This window comes from Scomber scombrus, chromosome 16 (genome assembly GCF_963691925.1).
Source record: "Scomber scombrus chromosome 16, fScoSco1.1, whole genome shotgun sequence".
Lineage (NCBI taxonomy): Eukaryota > Metazoa > Chordata > Actinopteri > Scombriformes > Scombridae > Scomber > Scomber scombrus.
Genome location: NC_084985.1, coordinates 25,968,400 through 25,987,013, shown reverse-complemented (window position 1 = coordinate 25,987,013; position 18,614 = coordinate 25,968,400). Strand labels below are relative to the sequence as shown.

The following is an 18,614-nucleotide window of genomic DNA, read 5'->3' as shown; positions in this document are numbered from 1 at the left end:
GCATAGCTTAGACGTTGCTGGTAGGGAGAACAAAAGAAGAGTGGAACATCTTCAGTTCAGTGGCAGTACTGTCTTCTTCCATGTTATAGAATTGGCAAACAACCTTGACAGCGTCTGCAGCTCTCATGCATTTCCAGTTTCTTGGAGTTGTAATGCACTGACATCTTGCCTTTGTCATTTATTTTTTCCAACTCAGGAAGATGTTCTTACTCCTCTCTATTTGTTTCTCTGTTAGCAGGGCTACTATCTTCCAGATGTCATAAAACTTTCATGACCGGATACATTTCTTAAACCTTTTAACATGCCTAGATAGAGGTTTAAGTTCTACTGGGCTTCCCATGTAATTGCTAATGGCTAATGCAAGCATACCTTTATCTCTCTCCTCTGCTCCCTTGCTGCCTCTAATTTGACGATAAAGCAGGGTATGCATTAGGGCGTGGCTACGTCGTGATTGACAGGTTGATTGGTTCACAGGTTCAGGTGGGCGCCTCTTGCTCCTCCTGATGCCCATATAAGTAGAATCCGTGTTTTTATTTTTCCCAGCATGCACCTGAAATTTTCAAGATGGCGCTGCTCAGATCCGATACTATTGGCTTCCGAGCAGCACTCCACAAACCAATGTTACGTCCATTTCTTATATACAGTCTATGGGTATTATCAAGGTTACCGCTTAGACTGCACTGACCCAAACAGTCAGGAGGGGGTGTGACTGAATAATGATTCATTTTGACCATAATGGTCAGTTTTATTACATGTGAAGACACTTTAGAGGACATTTTATCATAGTGTGGGCACCAGTGTATGATTTGCACATCTCATCTTCTAAACGAAACTGGTCCTCATCCCTGTGAATGCACATTAAACTGATAACTTGATAACTCATGAATCTGATTATAGTAGTGCTGTTGTAATTTGATTGAACCTTCTACAGTTACTAGAAATGTAACCAGTGCAGTAAATTGGGTCCAAACAGTTCACAGATGACAGTTTTTTTTACTGAATGACTGGATACATTTGAATTTGATAGCTTTCATTTACTGTAAATGCCAATGAGTGCTATTACTATTAGAAAAGGTTGTAACAGTTATTACTCATTTAAAACATAGACTAGTCATAATGTAAGTGGTGGAAAGTTATGGCTAAATATTTCCACCCACTAACTACCAGACTGAACTGCATAGCACACTTAACTGAAACAATAAAAACTAGGTTGCTAATATTACACTTTATTACCCTTTGTTATATTAAATAATAAAATGGGTAATATGGAATATGGCTGACCTGATCATTTTTTAAACATAATACTGATTAAATGATGCGCAATAAGAATAGTTGCAGTCTGTTGCATAATAGCATATTTCCTTCTCATTTTAAATTTGATCGTTTGAAGTTATCAGTATGATTTATATTATTTGTGTGGCATTTTGGCTTTGTTGGATACTGCAAAATCACGGTAGAGTAGCAGACAAGAAATGGTGAAAAAGATCAGAGATATGGTGTGGCTGGGGACGCTACAGTGACTTTCTCTGTATGTTGATGCCTACTTTGGATTGGAGAGTGTTACAGATGTTTCCTAGCAACTGAGTTATACATGACTAAGATCCGTACTTACACTTTTACTACTGACACTGCTTAAAAGTCCCTCTCCACTTGGAAATCGTTCCTTCACGTGGATGTTAGATCTTCTCTGTACAGAATAAGAGCGATCACGACTAGTTTGGAATGTATCATGGTCCAGAATTCAACTTAAAAATGTGATGATGAAACCTGAAGCCACGCACTTTGCATCTGTCACATGGTGTGAGTAGTGTTTGTTGACAGGAAGCTCAACGCCTCATCAACAATCAAGGTGTTGAATCAAGGTGTGACTCAGAGCATTCACTTGACAAAGAACAATGTGTTCTCTGTTCCTAACAAGCAATTATGGGTTTTTATTAACTGACAGTCAGCCTGTCACTGTGACTCGTATCTGTGGGTGTCTAGTACATGTACAAGGTTTCCAGTGGTATTGTGTAATTTTGTAGAGGCAAAATATGGAACTCACATTATGTTTCTTGTTTCAAAGATGCCACCTTCATCAACTTTCTTTAATTTAACAGTCGATGCTGGATAATATTTTTGACACATTAGAAGCGTTGTGAAATTAGTGACGTGACATTGCATCCCATGTGTTTTGTTTGCATATTCATAGATTCATAGAGTCATTTTAAGGATTTTAACAAGGTAATTTTTTGGTGGGAGAAAAACATGTCACCTCTTTTCCTCCACCAATTTCTTATTGTGGAGGCCTCCCTGTCAGCCCAGGCTTCTCATGTCATGAGAATAGCGTTCAGGAGGCTGATTTTTGTTTTTTTTGTTTTTGGCGATGTCAGTGTTTCCCTTATAATTGTAACTTGCCTGGCAGGTTGTCAGGCCAACAACAACCCCTGTTAGTCCAAAAAATATTTTTTTAATGCCAAAAATAACACCAAATAACCATTTATTTGCATTCATTTGGAAATCAAGAATCAATTTTTGCTTGGGGAACTCTTGGTAGCATAGTTCCTTAAAAGGAATAGGGCAGCGTGTAATGTTAGGTTACAGTAAATGTACAGTACAGACTACAGTAAATGTATAGTACAGGCTAAAGTGAGTCAGCTAATAAATGCTTCAGCTTCTCAAGACCAAGTCTTGTTGTTTCCCCAACTGCTGGAACATTGAAAGGGGTTAGCGACAATAGGTTAGCCTAACTTGACCAGGCTTAATTATGATGAACTGCCCTTTATGGTGGACCATCTATTCTTGTTTTTAGTGTCAATCTCAGCCGCTCCTACACAGAGAATGGAGAAACATCTGGCTGCTGAGTCTCTCCTGAGTTTTGCTCAGCAACCTGGTCAGAAGGCTGGAGAATGGAGATTGTGTTCTTTGGCAGGAACTCAACTCAGATGTTTCTCAGTGTTGTGTTTTTCACATCACGGCCTGTACAGTTGTCCACAAGAAGCAGAATATTCTTCCTCTCTTGGCCCAATTTGACATCCCACTCCTTCAACCACTCTACTCCTGGCTGCGTAACGGACAGGCAGTGTGCGCACATTTCTGAAGCAGCGTGGCTTTTGACTTTTGCCAAAGATAAAAAAATCCTTCTTTTCCCCAGCAGCAGAACAGTCAAATAGAGCGGTGATCATTTACTTAGATTTCTTTCCCTCCCTTTTATTGTCAGATTTAAAGGTCAGGTTGCCATCAGATAGTGCTCGAAAATAAATTCTGCTCTCGTCGGCATTCCAAATGTTTTCCTCAGTGTATTCTTGTCTCATCTGTCTCCACTGTTCCACAAGCCCTTTATCGAATGACACCATGTCAGCCTCAGCCGCCTCTCTGTGCAGTTTCTGAAACACACTGTTTTCTCTCTATGTAAATCACTCATAACTATGGACATGTTTAAATGGTCTTCACCCAGGCCTGCTGCCAATTATTCTGCCTTTTGCTCACCAAAGGCCTCCTCAATGGGGTATTATGTGACCGGGCATTATATCAATCCACTTGATGAGGGCAGCTTCAACCACAGGTGCTTTCCCCATGTATATTTATCTCCATCGCTAGCAAATCATGACTGTTTCTCGTCACTTGAGTAGACTTGCTTGAGTAGCCTGAGGAACACACTCATCTCGTTGGCTTGTTTATGGCAGTTTGTTATGTAAGCTTTGAGGAGAATATGTTTTTCATCGAGAGAAAATGAGTTTCTTTTTCCTGTCATGATTCTAATATGCACAGAACACCAGCCTCAGGTAGTCAAGATCCTTACCAAAGTTAGGGGGGAAAAGACACTATCAAAATGTCAGAATGGCTTTAAGCAACACAAAGAATTCCATTAGCTTGTGATATGTGTGATCTGACAACCAACTGTTTGACACCAAATTAACTCTGCAAGGAACCATTTCGAGACATTACTCCAAACAATGCGATACTGCACTGCTTATTGACTTGCTGTCAAAATATATTATAAGCTGAGCATGTACAGTATGATATGTTATTATTAGTCCATAGAATATTCAGTCAAGGGACTTGTCAAGGGATTGTCATTACAAGACAATGATGACCTCTCTATGGATAATGCAGAAATTATGAAGAATATATTGAAGTGCAGTATCAGTGAGTTTCAAACATCAAGAGTCATAGGGACATCTGGAGCTTTATGAATTTAACTGTTGCCTTTAGTCAGTCACCAGAAACCTCAGTATCTCCAACTTCTTGGCTGCATGACAACTGCTCATGCTAATAAAAACATACACTTACACTTTTCTTCCAATTATAATTACAGATTACAGATGCTTTTTATGCCCCATCCGAGCCATAAATATGTCAACAAGACAGCCATGGAGCATTTCTTTTTCACCCCGTTACTATCATGTGGAAAACTGTGATAGTGACGATGAGGCAGACCTCTTGACAAACTGTGGCGGGTGGTGTATGTGTGGCTGGCTGCACATACTTTGCAGCTGTTAGAAACAACTGCTCGCATGGTGTATATACAAGTGTCTGCAAACACTTAAACACTGCATGGCTTAAGCTGTGAAATAAACTGGTGGCAATAGCTTTAAAGATTTTCATACTAACCTTAAGAAACGATATATACCTGGCTTATTTCAAACAATAGCCATTGTGATACATCACAAGAAAACAAAGTCAATATGCAAAACAGAAAATAATAAAAACATCATGTAATACTTGACCCTGAATATTAGACAACCCTCATAATAAGACATCAAAGTAAATTATGAAAAAAGTCCACATTTGTGTAGCTTGTCTATCAGCCACATACTCGCACACTCTCCTGGCTCTTGGGAATAGTCTAAATGATTTTCTGACAGTTAACATTTTGCAGACAATCTCTTTGAGCTTCTCATCATCTGTTGACAATTCTTGGCTGCTTTTTATCAGAGAGATCTCCAGCTAGCGTTATGGGTATATCAAAATCAAGATAACACAATATTCCAGCAGCTGGCAGTATGGACACTAATGCCCATGTAAACACATCAACTACGGTCATTTTGTGTTACAGGGCTTTGAATAGCATATTTCATTTGGTTGGAATCAGTCCGCAGTCAGTCTTTTGATACAATTTTGGCCTTCAGCCGTGTCCTTAAAGCCTGCAGGGATGCACATCAAAGAATGACAGTGTACAGCAATAACACTAAAGGTGTTGTCATTCATGAGGGTTAATACATAGAAAACATACTGTACTGTTATTTTAATAGAAATCACAATGCCAGTGAAGTGTTATTGGTCATGCTATCAACCATAATGAAGTTTGTCAGTAACCTGTTTAACCTATTTACCCCTGTGACAGTCAGAGTGAATGCTGCTGCTGTGTCCTTGAGCTGGTTACTCAACTTCTCTCCAATGATAAGGACCTCAGTTAGACGCCAAGAACAACTACGCTTCCTGTATTGGTTTTGGAAGGTTTCAGCAACCCTTTAGCCGTCCTGTTGTCCTCCGGTCAATTTTGATCCAGGAGGAGAACAGGTGTTAACTCAAAAAAGAGGTATACTTTCATTTAAGGCCCATTGACCATCATTTCCAATAAAATGTGTAAAGCCTGTGCTAATAACTTGGAATAACGTTGGTTTAAAGGGTCCAACACAGAATTGGGTGATAATTAGGCCTGGGTATTGTTTAAAAAAGTACGATACCAGTACCAATTAAATTACCCTAAAAGTGATAGTGATACCAATTAAGCATTAAATTGCATAAAATGCCACCACTCCTCAACATCTAAATGATTTGATTTTTACACAAATGCATTTTGAAAGTCTTCAAGTTATTAGTATTTATTAATCGAAGAATGCTTGTGTTGAGAGGCTGTGAGCAGGTCCATACAAATAGTCATATGTTCTAGTTCTGGGTGCAAAAAGGATCGATTGCAGGTATCGTTTGACGGGAGACGTTTACATACTACTTGGTATCGATTTATTTCGGTCGATACCTTAAAAGTATCGAGTACTGATACCCAGCCATAGTGATAATTCAATTGATAATTTATAATTCAATAGGCAACGCTTTTGTGCCATCAATGGACACACACTAGCCTAAAATGAAAAAGCAGGTTTATAAAGTGAAGCTAAAAAAAATCAATACTGAAATCTTACTCACAGTACCAACACAGACCCTTAAAACAGTAGACGTTTTCAGCAGATTCAAGCTTCAAATCTTCAGTGTCAGATGCTTTGATATAAGCACTTTTTTTGTTGTTGATCCTCTTAAGTTTTGTCAGGCTCTTCTTACAGTTTGTTTTGGTAGAGTTCAAATTTCGGCTGGGTCATTTAAGGACACTCAAAGATTTGAAGCCGCTCCAGATTTTCCTTGGCTCAGTGCCTTGGCCTCTCGTGCTTTTTTCCTGTCTGTGGCTGTACGGGCCTCTGCAGCCGTTTTTCTGTTAGGATCTCTCTGCATTTGGCTCAATTCATTGTGCTCTCAGTCTGACTACCTCGTAAAAACTCGTTAGCGCCAATGAGAGCAATCCCCATAAGCGTGATGCTGAAAAAGGTGTTATCCAGATGAGTGGTTCCTGGTGTTTCCCAGCTGTAGTGGTTGGTATTTAGGCCAAAGGGTATTGTGTAATCAAACCAGTAGTCTTTCTGCACATGCCGAGTGATTTGAAGGACCACACCAGAAGTTTGACCAAAAAATCATAACTCAAGGTCTACTTGCTACCTTTTTCAGAGCTTTCAGCTCTTGGTTTTCATCAACAGTTGAAATTTGCTGCATTAGTTGCAGTTAAAACATGGTTCTCCTCCCTGTTTCTGAACTTCTGCACTCAACCGATTTGTCATGTTTTGCTATTAACTAAAAAATGTTTTTTACTTTGTTTTGCATTCTTGTGGACCACTTTCAAAATTGTCAAACATCACATCTTTTAAATTAAGTTAAGACACAAAAACTGAGCATTAAGGATCCAAGTGGTGGGGGAAGGACACACGCAGGCAGTAATATTGTCACCCGCTGTTTGGATTGTTTGCTCTTTTTTTTCCTAGACGGAAAGGAGAAAAAAAAGTATTCAGGCTTGTTTTGAGAGGGGTGAGTTTGGAAAAAAACTATGAACACAAATGAAAAGAAACCCTGTCAAAACTTGTCAAAAGAACATGTGGAAACTCAGCAATTAATCAAGGAAAAACAGAAGTTCCACGCACTGAAAGTAATAATTGATGCACCTCATTTGATCCTCTTATGGCACACCGCAGGCATCAGATTATAAATGCCAACACCACAGAACCAACACAGATTTGTATTGTTGTTTTCTGTTTTTATTGCTGCATGAGTTGGATGTAATGAATTAATGAAAAGAGGGGGAAAATTGACCTAAGAGCATCTGTTACCACAGTAAATCATCTGTCGCGTGTTTGATGTTTATTTTTTTGTGCTTCAGAATGTAACCACCATGAAACAATCAGAAAATAATGTGTTTCTCTCATTTACTGCTTTGTTCTCCCTACTGCAGCTCCCTCACCTCACTCGACCACCACTGCACTCTCTCTCTCAGCTTGCTTGAGCTATGTCTTTTTTTTGGCTGAAGAAAAAAACCCTCGTTTGATGCTTCAAATTGAGGCAAGGTCAGATAAGGGGCATCAAGGCAGTTTGATGTGCCTCTTGGTGTGCGTTTGGCCATTTAAAACAGCAGGTTTACTTCAAAGCGCATGCGTCACACGCTTTCACTGTGTTTGGGCCTTTGAGGCTTGGCCCATGACTATTGGGCAGCTAGGGCAAGCTGCCATCAGCAAGATTACAGATTGCAGATAAACTGAAGAAACCGAACTGAGGAGCCTCTAGCCCTGGCTTTTAAACAGCTCCCCCCACACTGACAAACCAAAATTAGGGTTAATTAAACCACACAAGCTGCAGTCAGAGTTCTTCTCACTATAAAGTCCATTGGATGCTTCCACTTCCAGTTTGACACTCTGGACCTTAACGTGGAGGTAACATGGGTGCAAAGCACATGGTAACAAACATCTGATATTAAATATAATGAAAACAAATAGATTTAACCCTTGCATATTGTTCATATTCTACACACTTGTAGTATGTTCTGGGTCAATTTTGACCCAGTCTTAGAATCCCCTCATAAAAGTGTCCATACCAAATTTTGAACCACAGATCTGTTTAGAAAGCATCAATAGTCGATCTTTATTAATATTTCAGACAGCAGAGAGTGTATTCATTTATGTAGAAAAAACAGCTACTATCACACAATATCATGTCCTATTTGACCTAAGACATGAAAATATAACATAGCAATAATGATGTAAATGTATTTAATGTAAAGTGAAAATAACAAGAACTTTATGGAACTGTGGGGTTTATTGTATAACCATTAGAGCCATCAGTCTTCACTGCTACATCATAAAAAGAATTATTAAAACTATTAACTATTCATTTAACATAAAGACATGTCAATAGATACGGCTCAAATTTCAGAATAAAAGACATTTGAGGTGTTTTTACAGATGTCAAATGTCAAAACGGGTCAAATTTGACCCAAACAGAATGTTAAGGGTTAATACAAATACAATACAGTAATACAAAATACATTAACTCAAGTATGTGTTTTAAATATGTAATTTCACAAATGTAAATGTCTTTATTTGTACTAAAATAATGACAAAATAATGAGGTGTTTTGTGTGTTGAAAATCTGCGGACATACATGCAAAAGACCCAAATACTATTTTTTTTCAGTCCCAGACCATGAACAGTACTACTGACATAGCATTGATGACATTTCTAAATAGCCAAATAACATATTCTAAAAATATCATTATACATTATATAAAACATGCAGTGAGTATTATGCCATTAAGAGCCACAACAGAGCAGAAGCAACCTAGAGTTCAAAAGGTTGAGAGAGTAATCGTAGAGCGGAGACCATTTAGAAAAAATTCCTCTTGAGGTATTTTTCTGCAGAAATGACTTTGCCTCCAATTAAATGCTTAATAGATTTAGTAACCTGCAAACAAGCCATTATATGCAGTCATGTTGTTTTCAGTGGATAATAACATGTTTACCCTCCTCTCAGCATATCACAGAGCCAGGCACTTACAGGCAGAAGGAAGTAGAACCTGATAGTAAGAGAAGAAGCTGTTAGGCTGTGCTCTGGATGCTACATACACTGTTGTTTGTTTGTGAGTTAAGCGTTATGTGGAATCCCTGTGCACTGTGGAGTATGATTGTGCAGAGAAACACAGGTTGACCAATGCTTTCTTGCATACTCTGTTTTTTTTGCCATGAGGTGCACTTGACTCATCCCTTTGATTCTGCTTTCTCTTCCTCTGTCACTTCTCCCCCCCCCCCCGTTCCCTATATCGTATGTCAGTCACTAGTGTGTGAGCTTGTGTTCCTGTGGGTGCTTTTTTTGTGTTCAAATCACTCAAAGAGCAAAGAAAGAAAGAATCCTACAAATAATTTAATTCTGAGCGGAGGTCAGGAGTGAGTTCTTTGCAGTTATTTTTAACTCATCCTATAAATCATTTGGTTTTGATTAAGATTTTTCAAGATCTAAAATTTTTTTTTTATTTTGGAGATGAGATTACAGATTACAGGCTATTTTTTCAGCAGTGCTGCAGAGGAAATATGCATTTAAAGCTGCAATTCCTCTAAACTTTGAAAATTGATTCAAAAGACGCATTCATTTAGAGGCCTGTAAGACTGGTCTGATTGTTGAAAGGTTTTCACAGAAAAATCCCAGTTTTGTGCCTTTGAGGTGGGATTTTCAGAGAAAACACATTAGGCTAATTAGATTTACAGATATCTAAGTAGTCAGATGACCCACCCCCTCTGCTTTGGAGGAAATGGATCTGAAGTAAACAGGCTTTGGTGTTTCTACCACAGTCCTCCATCAGCTCTTAATGTTGGATTGAGACAAAAGCAGATTTTGTCTCATACATTAGGCCCCCCCCCTCCCTAAGTTCTAAGCGTACTGTAGATTTCAAGTTCATGTCAAGTTAACTAAACCCTGAATCAGGATCCACTTCTCTGGTGTCAAAAATGAAAATTGGAGCCTTAGTAGAAAATAATCTTTGGCTTTAAATTTGAAACATTTTGAACTTCAGTAAAGATTTATTGGTTTTCTGGGAATGTGTTGATGGTTTAAAACAGCATTTGTACTTTCAAACATTTGGAACTTCAGCAAGTATTTATTGGTTTTCTTGGAATGAGTTGCCACTTTTGAAACGTTTGTTTGCTTGCTTGGGGTGTGATTGGCTCAACGCTCAGATGCAAGTGGTTTTTAAGTAAAATCTGCAATGTGTATCAAAGTGTTTCCTTAATACCTTTTGTGTTGTGTTCTGTACTGTACATGCTTCAGTGTATTAAGAGATGATGATGTGAGGTAGATGTGGTATTTACTTAAAGCTTTGATTCAGCTTATAACATGAAACGGCACAGTAAGACATGCAGTGTTACTTCTTAAGTGAAAAATAATAGCAATGCACTGGATAACACCCATCTGCAGTATGGGAGCCTAACGGGTTCAATATTAAATAAACAAATAAATAAAACATTATGAAATAAATGAACAAGTAAAGTAAATCAATGTACCAAAAAATGGTGCAATAATTTATAAAAAAATATTAAAACTCATTATGAAATGTTCATTATTCTTATTTTAATATTTAATAATAAGTAATTTCCTGCTGTCTGGCAGGAGATATAGATCCAACAGAGCAAGAACAACCAGAATGTGCAGCAGCTTCTTTCCACTAACCATAAGACTCTTGAATCCATAATATTGCACTTTTTGCACATCCATACATCAGCTACCTCTTAAATGATTTCTATTGTTAATTATTATGTTTTTATCAGGCACTTGATTGACTTTATTTTAGTAAAGCACGGGTCTTTATTTAACTGCTGCTGCTGCTTTATTGTCTTAATTGTTCTCATGTGTTTCTTAACTATGTTTAGTTATTTATTCTATTTCTCTTGCACTTTGGTCCTGATAAACACAATTTCATTCCACTGTATGTATTTAATAGATATGGTTGGAATGATAAATAAATAGACTTGAAACTTGATTTCATGATAGAAATCTGTATTTTAAAATACTTTTAGCATTTTATGTCACATTTTTGAACAGTTTTACATTGAGTAGACGTAACAAGTCAGAAGAACAAGCTGGTATAGGCAGTTAGTAGGGTTAGCATGTGCAGCCTTGTTGAGTTAAATAAAAGGAGAGATTAGTTACTGTGTGTGTGTGTGCAATGTGTTTATTTACAGGAGCTGCCTCTGTTACATCTATCGTGCACGCTGAGCAGAACTTGGGAGCCAGACATTTCTCCATTCTCTGTGTAGGAGCAGCTGAGATTGACCCTAAAATGAGAGTAGCTGGTCCACCTTAAAGGTCAGTCCATCTTAAGTGAGCCTGGTCAGGTTAGGCTAACCTTGGAGCTAACTGCCTTCAGTTTTCCAGCAATTGTGGAAACAACACATGAGTCTTTCCTTTGTCTTGAGAAGCTTCTGCATTTATTACCTGACACACTGCAGTTTATACTGTATATTTAATGCCAGATTGACAACTTACTGCTATGTTTTCCTATGCTCCATCACTTTTCACACATTGCCCTATTCCTTACAGCAGCTCAGTACCCAGTTTCCCAGGCAATGACAAAGAGGTAGACTTACGTTTTTTAACAGACCTGCACAGAGGCTCCTAAATGCTATTGATTTCCAAATGAATGGATATCTGGCATTACGTCTTCATTTGAAAAAAACTAAAACAGATTTTTTTGGCCTGGCGGGGGTTCTCGTTGGACTGGCGGCCCGCCAGGCTTGTTCAATTATAGGGGAAACACTGGATTCAATCCATCAAGTGTCACTGTGGCCTGAGTCTTATTTGAAAAGTTCAACAGTGCACTCTGAGCCTACTTGACCGCTTTAATTGGCATTTCAGCAAAACAGCCTGGAACTAATGCATTTTGTATTTTAGTTGAAAAGAAAAAGTTCTTTGACATTTCTCAAAGACGAACCCCTGTGCAGCATACAAATGTAGAGTTCAGTGTGGAGAGCAAACTGTGCAGCCATTCTCAGAAAAACATCCACACACACACACACACACACACACACACACACACACACACACACACACACACACACACACACACACACACACACACACACACACACACACACACACACATAAAACTGTGGCTGCCAGAATTGGTGTTTTCCCCCGATGTAAAAGACAGGCATGGTGCCGGTCTACACAATGTTAAAGTAAAAGCTGTAGTCTCGTCTTACACAATGTTGACCTTTTACTTTTCCCGTCTGTTATTTGTACTTCTTCTCTTGTGTATGACTATTTCTTTTCTAAACATGTTCTTGACCTTAGCACTTCACTAAGCTGTGGTGGCTCTGTAATGCCAAACAAGACCAGGATTTCAAATGCCAAACAACTAGAAATTCATTTCAAAATGTACATATGAAATCACAAAGCAAAAAGGACAAACTTCATCCTTAAAAAACACAATGCCAAACAAAAGCGTAGCATATCTTCACACTGGCTGTGTTAACTATAAGACAACACAGTAGAAAGTATGCCTGCTGTGGCCTGATGACTAGCCAGTGATACACTTATTTTGGTTAAGTAGCCTACACTATCTCTAATCTTCCTTTGGAACTTAATCCTCTCTAGCCTTGGAAGAAAGAACAATGTTACTTTTCACTGTACTTATTTTTTTTACAATGCTAATTCATTATTATTGTCCTTTGTTCTGTTATTATAATGAAAGAACAGAAATGTAAGTAATCCATTAATTTTAATATGTATTTTTTACAGTCTGAGGTGGTGTCAACAATATTGGGCCCATATAGCTATACTGTATTAACAAGCCATACTACTACATACTGTATGTGTATATTCAGTTATACCATACATACTTTTTGTGCTGTTATATTTATAATAGGTGCAGCCTTTGACACTCTGAGATAGTTACTCATTCAGTTCACTCACTTTTTTAGGGGTAGCTAAAAGTTAGCTCTAAACTCGACCTCATTCACATTCACACACTGTTGGCATGGCTCGGTCCACCAACTTGGTCCACCATGGTAATGCATGATTTATTTTTTTTACTGTACTCTCCTGAGTATTGGGGGCGGCTGTGGTTCAGGAGGTAGAGCAGTCATCCGCTAATGGGAAGATTGACGGGTCGATTCCTGGCTCCTCCACTCCACATGTCCATGTGTCCTCAGGGAAGATACTTAGCCCCAAATTGCTCCCGATGGCTGCGCCAATGGTGTATGAATGTTAGTCTCCTCCTGATGAGCAGGTTGGCATCCTGTGTGGTAGCTCCTGTTATCAGTGTATGAATGTGTGTGAATGGGTGAATGTGACATGTAGTGTAAAAGCACTTTAGTGGAAGTGCTATGTAAGTACTGTCCATTTACCATTTACTGAAAAAATATTGAATAATTAAACAGCTTCTAGTAAAGGAAACACTGCTTTTATTTCAACACACAGTTCATATGCAACTGTGAGGAATGCTAACACTTTGGTAATGTTTGTTTAAAAGAATGATAAAGACTGTAGTTAATATACAGCTCACCTGTACCCTGATGCAGTCATGAAGAGCTTACTTAAATCCTTTGTAATTGTTTATGATGAAGTCATTATGGATAGTTCAGCTTAACTATATATCTGCTGTGGTCTCAAGAAGATGCTTTTTGTCATTAGGGCAGGAATCACAAGATGAAGTACAGTTGTAGGGAAACCACTGAATAGCATTTGTCAAGCAAAGCATAAATCTGTTGTTTTGCAGTGGTGACCAGAGGATTATCTTTGCCTCACTTGGGTAATAAGTTGTAGCCTCTGTAGTGTGTTTAAGGCTCCAGCTGTGGTGTGTGAATGTTCAGGGGACTAGGGGATTTACTGCTGAGGGTTTCTTGGCCTTCCTGTGACGTTTCAATCAGTTATACCCATTTGTAGTGTCAAATGTGCTTCTGTTGAGTTTCTTCTCTGTAAAATTGTGCAACCTTTTAACAGAACGAGCACAGCGGTTTGTCAGAATGGATTTATTTGTTTCTCTTTCACCAGTGTTGGATTTCTGCAACTCTAACACATTTTTTTGTTTTTGTTTCAAAGAAGCTTTTTTCCGTTTTGCCACATTTTTACTGCTGCTATATGTCACACTATGTCACATTTATTTACAGCAATGTCCTGCTCTACCCACCCTGTGCAGTTTGTCACATGGACACACACATCATATTTGTGTTGAACTTAGGGAGAAATTTGAAGTGTTTGTTGTGATGCAGCAGATCTCCTGCTGGTGCAAACAGAGCTGAATCATTGTCAGATAAACATCAGATTGTAAAAAGTCTGAATCAAGAATGTGATCTTATTTCAGTTGCCATAGTGCAGCCTTTGTTAAAACAGACATTTATCAATCTTGGGCCCCACTTCATTTTCATTGTATATGCTCCACTTGAAGCATATTATTTGCAGTTCATATCTGCTCTCTTATTCTAGATAATACAGCTGCATAGTGCACACCTAGCTTACAGTAGGCCTAAAATTACAATTTTACAGCCTGAAAAGCTCTGCGTTAAAAAAATGTAGCATGCAGCGCCACCTTCTTGCCTTTGGGTAGTGTTTTATTGTAATATCTGTAGTGAGTTAAGTGTCTATAGTTGTTGTGGGCAGGTTTTGACAGGATTTAAACAGGCGCTGCTTGTTTTCATCACAAGCAGCGCTATGAAAATGTCATTTACTTGCAAAATGTTGCTGAAGCTAATTTAAAAAATATATATAATTGCATCTGTCAGCACCTACTGTTTAGTTTTGCTTACTATAGTAAACATCGCTCAAAAAATTGTCTTGATCAGCACTAATGTCGATCCCAGGACTCACATGATACACAGATTGATGTGTTTTAAGAATGGGTGGTCTAAGGTTAAGACTCTCTTCATTAGACTTGTATAGGTGTTGCTTTCAGCTATATAAGTGATGTCTCCTGTCAAAATCCAGCTGAGAATATGCTAAGAGTACCAGAACTTTAGAATACTGCAATTTTCAGTTGAAAGGTTGAAAGAATATGAAATCCATCCTTTTTTTGCACTTGCGTCATCTTCCTCTTATTTTTGCTGACGGTGTAAAACTGAACTACGTAGCTTCTACAAAATACTATTTTAATCTGTCGGCCAATCTAGTAGTAGTAGTCTGGCAGTCACGTTTCTAAAAGTTTGTTTTCATTCGTGATATGAAATGCCATTTATGTTTCCCAGTTGTTCTCCCTTGTCATGCTTTGTCAGAGACACACTGTGGTAACATCTATTATACACTGGAGCACAGAAATCAACACTTCCAAAGCTGGTTTCACATTAATGACCTACCATTGCTGTCACATTAAAACCCATTTATTGTGAAACACATTCAAAAAATGCTGATTTACTATTAAGCTGACCATATCTACTGACTCACCAAAGTCAAATGAATGGGTCAGAACACATCACAATGAAACTCCAGCTGTGAAAGTGATGTTTGAGTGAATGAATGACTGCTGGCACGCTGTGATAAATGAGGCAGTATTATGCAAAAGGGAATTGCTGTGGAGAGGAAAATTCTGACGCAGTGGTTTGCTGCGAGGATAAAAATGCAACAGACAGATGCATGTTCTTACAACTAGGACTTTAAAGAACTTATACGCCAAAAACAAATTACACTTAAATAGACTAATCAGAAATCACTGGGTCACATTACTAAACTGGGAACATTAGTCATAACCAAAATGAGAAGAGGTTTGTGAAAGCATTTCCCCTTTTTCAAATTACAGACTTTCACACTGGACAAGGATTACTACAGTACCATGTCATTTTGTTATTTAATCTGTGTCTGAGTTTAGTGTGGTGCATTCACAAGCCAAAGTCAAAGTTTGCATTTTTTCTCAGAATTACTGACCGAATCCAACGTTGAAACTGAGACATAGCAGCAGCCCCACGATCAGTGATGTGCACAAGGGGAGTCGCCCCCCCTCGTGGCCCAATTGTTGAAAAACGCTCGCTAAAGTGCCCGCTTGGAAGCCAAAATGCGTGCTAAGGTGCCCTCCCGGTTGGCAAAACACACTAAACTGCCCCCTTGGGTGGCAAAAACGTGCGCTAAAGTGCCCTCTTGGGAGCCAAAACGCGAGATTAAGTGCCCTCTTCAGTGGCGAGAATGCGCTGTATGTGCCCTTTGTGCGCTTCAAAAAGTCTGTGCACGCCACTGCCCACGATGCTTGTTTCAGAGCCTGTTGAAAGGACATTTTTGGGAGAATAAGCTAATATGTGTTTTCACTAAAGAGTTGATTAGGTAAGAAGATCATTAGCGTAGCATTAAAACTGGAGGTATTGGGGAAAAAGCCAGCCAGGCTCTCCTAAAATATGCCTAGAAACAGCTATGGCACTGCTTTCCTGGCAACCTCATTGCGACAACACCACGAATATTGGGACATCACTGTGACTGTGAATAATAAATTAGTTACAATACATAACTCCCCCTGAAGCTACAACTTGTCCATACACAAACTTCTGGTTATGTAAGGATTAAAAAAACGTGATAAAATGTGTTAATTAGTGAGTTTTATATGTCTTGATAGGCATATTTCTGAACATTGGACAGGGGTAGGCTAGCTCTTTCACTATCCTTCAGAACTTTATGCTAAGCTTATATAATCACCTCCTTACTACAGCCCAGTACTTAACATACAGACATGAGATTGGTATTGATCTTCTCATCTTACTCAAGGAAACAAGTGTATTTCCAAAAAAGTTGAACAATTCCTTTGAGAGATTGTACAACACGTCTCACTATCTTTGGAGATTCTACTTATTTGATGGATGGTGTCAATGCTGAGGGTTTTTATTAGTATCCACTGTAGCCTCTTTAATGGTGCATCAAGGAAAGTAGGAAAAAACAGGAATTCTTGGAATAAAAAAATCCAAATCATTTGCACATATCTTTTTTGGTTGACCTCTTTGTTCGATGAAATATTGTATGCACAGCCATCGGTGGTGGAAACTATACGTTACCGACTTGGCCGATTGGCCTAGGATCAAAAATGACCTCTGCGATGGCTACAAATTATAGAAGGACCCCAGCTTATAATAGTGGTGTGCAAGCAGGGAATTTCCTCATGATTAAAATCACCGCCAATCTCTGCAGTTCATCACTGACAGTTCATCTCCAGGACAAAAGCTTTAGTGAATTTATTGTTGCTCTTGGCAACTACTGTCATGCACCTTCCCCTTTGTATTTAAGATAACTGTAATTAAATAGAGCCACATTTGTTTGGACATCACACATCGCTTCATTTGCATCATTCATCCGTCCTGCTTTGAACATGTTCCTGATGACCTGGTTTTACTTCACTTTCTGATAATAGTATAATAGTCCCGGTGGACCCTCTGGGTGCCTTTTGTTATTGTGTTTCTATTATTCTCAAAGTCCATGTTCCTTTATAATATGATTCAAAATGTCTGGAGATGTAGAGATCAACACTGACACATGCTGATGTTTTGAAAATCTGATCTGTGAATATAACCACCGTATGGATAATCTGCAGTGGTGGTACAGAATCATAAATAACAGAAGAACAGGAAGATCTCACAGATGTGTCATTTCCCATACGGTTCAGACTGCGCGTTCCAACTGTAGTCAGACGCTGACAGCAGATAATCGTGTGTGCCATCTTTATGCTAACACACTTCCTTCACTGAGCAAACAAAAGGTCATTGGCAGCAACATTTCAACACAGATATATCATCTATTCAGCGTGTGGTTGTCTTTTAACAAATAGTTAAAAGGCATCCCTGAAGGAAGGCCTTAAAGTTAAGCTTAGCGGAGGTTGAAATGTGCTTTGACCACTTGAACTAGATCAGACAGAGCGGCCTGGCCTCATTTCCCTCAGTTTACCATCCTCAGAAATAAATAACTTATGCCTTCAAACTTTTCATGTGACTTGCAGTGAATAGGGTTATGCTTCTGACACAGATTGACTGAATTTACCGTGCACTGATGTTCAATGACATAAACTCACATTGTACTCTTTCTTTCTCTTCTATGTGCCTGGATCATGATCAAATACGCGTTGACACCAATACAGGTAGGTCGTGATCTCCTTTTGATCTCATCAAACATGTACATATCACACATTTGTTTCATTACTGCTTTAAGTTGTACTAGATATCAAATGCCAGGATGTTTGTGGTTAGGACCAAAATGTCGCAGTATTGAAAACTGTCAATTACTAAAAGCTGGCTCTGAATGTCTGGTCAGATTTGTGTTCTAATTCTTACATCAGATAGTTCCTCATCAGTTTTTTGCTGGAACTTCTTTTTTGGCTGCTTGTGTTTGATGACGTTTGAGAAGGATGATAGTAGCGTATTGAAAAAAGCGGACTGAATCTGAGGAATTTAGACTGAACTGAGCTTTGACTTAATCACCAACAGTTTACACACTTCTCTTGGACTTAAGCTTCTTGACTTGGAGTGACTTGATATTCTCTCTCAGCTGAAAGATTAAAAAATATGTTAGAAAAAGTGTATGAATCCACTATTTCCAGTGTCAGGTACTGCAAATGATGGAAGGTGTGATTCAGCACTAAAAAGCCTCAAATGATA

The 18,614-nt window shown here is 38.6% G+C and overlaps 2 protein-coding genes across 4 annotated transcripts in view; one reads left to right on the top strand and one right to left on the bottom strand.

Annotated features, from left to right (window-relative positions):
• thrb (thyroid hormone receptor beta) overlaps nucleotides 1-18,614 on the top strand; it is a 123,904-nt gene that overhangs the window by 6,936 nt on the left and 98,354 nt on the right. For 2 of the 3 annotated variants that reach the window (XM_062435608.1, XM_062435606.1), the window contains exon 2: nucleotides 11,244-11,367. The exons of the other annotated variant lie outside the window; for it this stretch is intronic. The gene's annotated coding sequence lies outside the window, so the exon portion shown is untranslated. The remainder of the gene's footprint in view (nucleotides 1-11,243; nucleotides 11,368-18,614) is intronic. 3 annotated transcript variants of the gene reach the window in all.
• Nucleotides 1-18,614, bottom strand: part of septin7a (septin 7a) — a 461,874-nt gene that overhangs the window by 427,846 nt on the left and 15,414 nt on the right. The window lies entirely within an intron of this gene.